The sequence below is a fragment of the Meles meles genome, chromosome 14 (genome assembly GCF_922984935.1).
Source record: "Meles meles chromosome 14, mMelMel3.1 paternal haplotype, whole genome shotgun sequence".
Lineage (NCBI taxonomy): Eukaryota > Metazoa > Chordata > Mammalia > Carnivora > Mustelidae > Meles > Meles meles.
Genome location: NC_060079.1, coordinates 78,527,286 through 78,531,739, shown reverse-complemented (window position 1 = coordinate 78,531,739; position 4,454 = coordinate 78,527,286). Strand labels below are relative to the sequence as shown.

The 4,454-nt window shown below is 39.8% G+C and overlaps 1 pseudogene; it reads right to left on the bottom strand.

Annotated features, from left to right (window-relative positions):
- Window positions 1–1,286: 1,286 nt before the first annotated feature.
- Window positions 1,287–3,603, bottom strand: LOC123925133 (annotated as a pseudogene).
- Window positions 3,604–4,454: the final 851 nt, after the last annotated feature.

Here is a 4,454-nt window from a genome sequence, read left to right as displayed (position 1 = left end):
ACAGATGTTTAATTAACTGCTCCCTCTCTGGTATGCCTGCTTCCAGCCATCACTACCAACCTGGAAAGTAGACACTTTCTGACAATTACTGTTCTGCATATTCTGGAAGATTTCACCTCATATTCATTCTGGTTCTCTCTTTGAGGAATTTGTTGAAATATATATATATGATTTCTATTGGGCCCACTTCAGTCTCTCTGACATTTGGCTTTATTCTTTTTAAAAATGTCTTCCTGGAAAGTTAATGGAACTTGGGAATGAGGAAGACAAAGTCGTTTCCTCAAGTCTCAAAACTTTAACACAAATGTTCTTGTAATTCTTTTTAATCTTTGACAATCTAACAAGAGAAATGATATATGCTGAATACATTCCTTTGATTAATATTTTGATCTTTTTTATTAATCTTTATCTGATTTCTGATTTTTTTTGGTAATTATCTCTTAATGTGTGCTGCTGTAATGACAATTTTGTGAGATTTTCTTTTTTGATTTCTACTATTTTTTATCTAATTTATACTTGCATTATTTAGCAAATAAACTTCCATGACTTACAAGTATTTATCAAAATATTTATATGTTTGTGATTTTATATATAAGCAATAAGGATTATTTATTTGTCAGAACAAAAGCACCTACTTTTCCTAATTCCATGCTGATATTTTGGGATTTGCCCATAATTATATTATTGTTTCTGGTTCTTTTCTTTTTTTTATTTTTTTTTTAAATTTGTATTTGTTAACAACATTTTAAAGTAGAATGTGACTTGAGCACTACATTTCCACTTACAGAACTTTTGGAGTTACTTCTCCAACAGCTTTACAACATGCCTAAGTAGGCTGAGAATGTTGCTACTCTAACAACACTCTTCTTTGGAAAACAAGCCCTATACACTCTAAACAACACTCTTCTTTGGAAAACAAGTCCTATACACGGTTATTCCCATCCAGTTGGTTTGGTTTAACTACTAGTTCTAGAGGCCTGGTACATGCAGCTTGGTAACTACAGGGGACAGAAGATTTAAAAAGTAGATCCTAGAGGGTGAGAGTTGTTCTAACCAACAGTTCTCTTTAAAACATCAACGCATAGCTCAGAACACTTCCATGACAGACAAATTTGGTCTACCATGGAATCCGCTTGGTAGCTAAACACTTTAGACCACAGTTAACGTCAGGTTACGTACACCTCACAACAAAGGTCACCATGTCCGGTTACAATAAGCCAGCGTGGCACTAGGGAAGAAAAACTAGCTGGGCTTTAGTTCCTACATGTCACAGTATGACACTCAAACAGAAAGAAATCTTATCTTCCCCTTAAGTAGTTATTGTCATGCTATATAGATTCTTAAAATGTTAACAAAAATAAAGAAAAACACCCTTGAAAATATATTATCAGAGGGAATGAAGATAAAGTATCGAATACATGTACAAGTCATTCTCGCGGCACCTAGTCAACCTCCTCCATGCGCAACGTGTCGTCATCACCTTCCAAGGGCGGCATCTCCTCGCTCACCACGGCACTGCTGTCATCAGCGGTGGGGTCATCTTCATCAATACCGAGACTGAGCTTGATCATCCTATAGATCCTGTGTCTGTAGATCTTCTAGACTGAAGCTGGAGGACAGGAGCGCTGTCTCGTAGAGCAGGATGACCAGGTCTTTCACAGACTTGTTGTTCTTGCTGGCCTTGGCCTTCTGCCATAAGGTCTCAATGATGGAGTGGTCGGGGTTGATCTCCAGGTGCTTCTTCATGGCCATGTAGCCCATGGTGGAGTTATCTCTCAAGGCCTGGGCCTCCATGATCCTCTCCATGTTTGCTGTGCAGCTGTTTGTACTTGTCACAATGCAGCACAGGAGGTCACCAATCGGTTTGACAGGACCACCTTTTCTATTTTTTTCTCCAAGATATCCTTCATGATCTTGCACAGGTTTTCAAACTTTGTTTTTTTCTCTTCCTGTTTCTTTATCTCTTCTTCATCTTCTGGAAGTTCCAAGCCCTTTTTGGTTACAGACACCAACGCCTTCCCCCTCAAACTCCTTCAGCTGCTGGACGCAATACTCACCAATGGGCTCGATCATATAGATCACTTCCAGGCCATGCTTCCGAAGACACTCCACGAAGGCCAAGTTTGCTACCTGGTCCTTGCCTGTGATGTAATAGATGTGTTTCTGGTTCCCCTTCATTCTGGTGCGGTAGTCCTTGAGAGAGACCATCTCATCACCAGAGGTAGATGTGTAATAGCGCAACAGCTCTGACAGCTTCTTATGATTCTAAGAGTCCTCGTGTATTCCCAGCTTGATGTTTTTCAGTTTTGCAGTTCTCTTTGTCTCTGGCCAGTTCGGTGAAGAGTTCTAAGCACTTTTTAACCAAGTTTTTTCTGACAGCCTTTAAAATTTTGCTTTACTGCAGCATCTCACAGGAAATATTTAGAGGAAGATCCTCAGAGTCCACCACACCTCTGATGAAATTCAGATACTCGGGGATGAGCTCCTCACAGTTATCCATGATGAAACTCTGCATAATGAAACTCAACTTAATGTTGTTCTTTTTCTTTCTGTTCTCGAAGAGGTCAAAGGGAGCATGTGTTGGCACAAAGAGAAGAGCTCAGAATTCCAACTGTCCTTCCACTGAAAAATGCTTCACCACCAGGTGATCTTCCCAGTCATTGGTCAAACTCTTGTAAAATTCTCCATATTCTTCATTGGTAATATCATCAGGGTTTCTGGTCCAAATAGGCTTTGTCTTGTCCAGTTCTTCCTGATCAATGTACTTCTCCTTGATCTTCGTTTTCTTCTTCTTGTCACCATCCTTCTTCTCCTCCTCTTCCTCACCAGAACCAACTTCTTCTATCAGGTTTGTCATCAGACTCCTTCTCTTCCTTTTCTTTATCCTCTTCTTTCTCTTACTGTTCTTCAGCCTCATCGTCGTTCACATCTTCATCATGTTCCTTCTCCACACAGTGATGGGGTAGCCGATGAACTGGGAGTGCTTCTTCACAATCTCTTTTTTTCTCCTCTCCTCCAGGTTCTCGGTCTGGTCTTCTTTCAGATGCAGGGTAACCTTCATTCCCCCACCCATAGGTGTGCCTGTGCCTGTGTGAATGAGCCCCCTGTGGACGACTCCGAGGCATACTGCTTGTCATTGTTATGCTTGGTGATCACTGTCACCTTCTTGGCGACCAAGTAGGCAGAATAGAACCCGACACCAAACTGACCAATCATAGAAATATCTGCACCAGCCTGCAGAGCTTCCATGAACGCTTTGGTCCCCGACTTGGTGATGGTGCCGAGGTTATTGATCAGGTAGGCCTTGGTCATGCCAATCCTGGTATCCACGATGGTGAGGGTCTGGTCCTGCTTGTTCAGGATGAGGTTAATGTGCTGCTCTTTCCCTGAGTCGAGCTTGCTGGGGTCGGTCAGGCTCTCGTATCTAATTTTGTCCAGAGTGTCCGATAAGTTGGAGATCAGCTCCCTGAGGAAGATCTCCTTGTTCAAGTAGAAGGTGTTGATGATCAGCGACATCAACTGTGCAATCTCCACCTGGAAGGCGAACATCTCCACCTCCTCCTCCTCCATCAGCTGGTCTTGGGTATGGGTTTTCTCAGGCATCTTGGCTAAAGAACTGCACTGGCTCTGAGAGAATGCCACACCAGGACACAGGAGCAGTTCTGTTTCTGGTTTGTTTGTTTGTTGTTGTTTTTCATAAGAAAGTAGCTTCTTAAAACCAACCATCATTTGTAAAATGAAGAACTAGTGCCCTCAAATAAGATTGTGTTTGGAAGGATCAAAGCACATAGCAAAGTATTAGTACAAAATTGCCTATTTATATTGTTAATAGCTTATTAGTAGTAGCGTTTATTTTCTTGTGTATTCTCAGTTCTTTAATTTTAAGGTTTCTTGACTAAGTATTTGGTCAATTTGACTTTATCTCTGGCAATGTATGCCTAAGAATTTGTTGTGGATAGGGACAAGGATCTTACACAAGAATGGTGGTCATAGCGTTAATTCTAATGTGAGCCACTGGGAGGAATATAATTACCAACAGTAAGGCATTGGTTAAAAACATCCATATATAGAATATATTCAGTAATATAAATAAAATGCTAGAATATTTACTTACATTGGAAAACATTAATAATACATCTTTTTAAGGGAAAATCATGATACAAATCTGTGAGAAACAATTTATTCCATTTTTTAAATTATTGTGCATTTCTGTTGGAACAACAACAAAAAAGACTGTGCACCAAATTGCAACAAGTGTTGTCATTTTATTGGACTATTCAATGTGATTTTTGCTTTCCATTTATGCATTTTACTCAGTTTAAGGGTATATGTATATGTTATCAGATATATATAAATGCTATGAACATAGAAAATAATGTTAAATAACTGGGCCAGAATTTGAAAGTGAGGATCATATGGAAATATCAACAAGCATATGTGTCTAATCAGAAAAT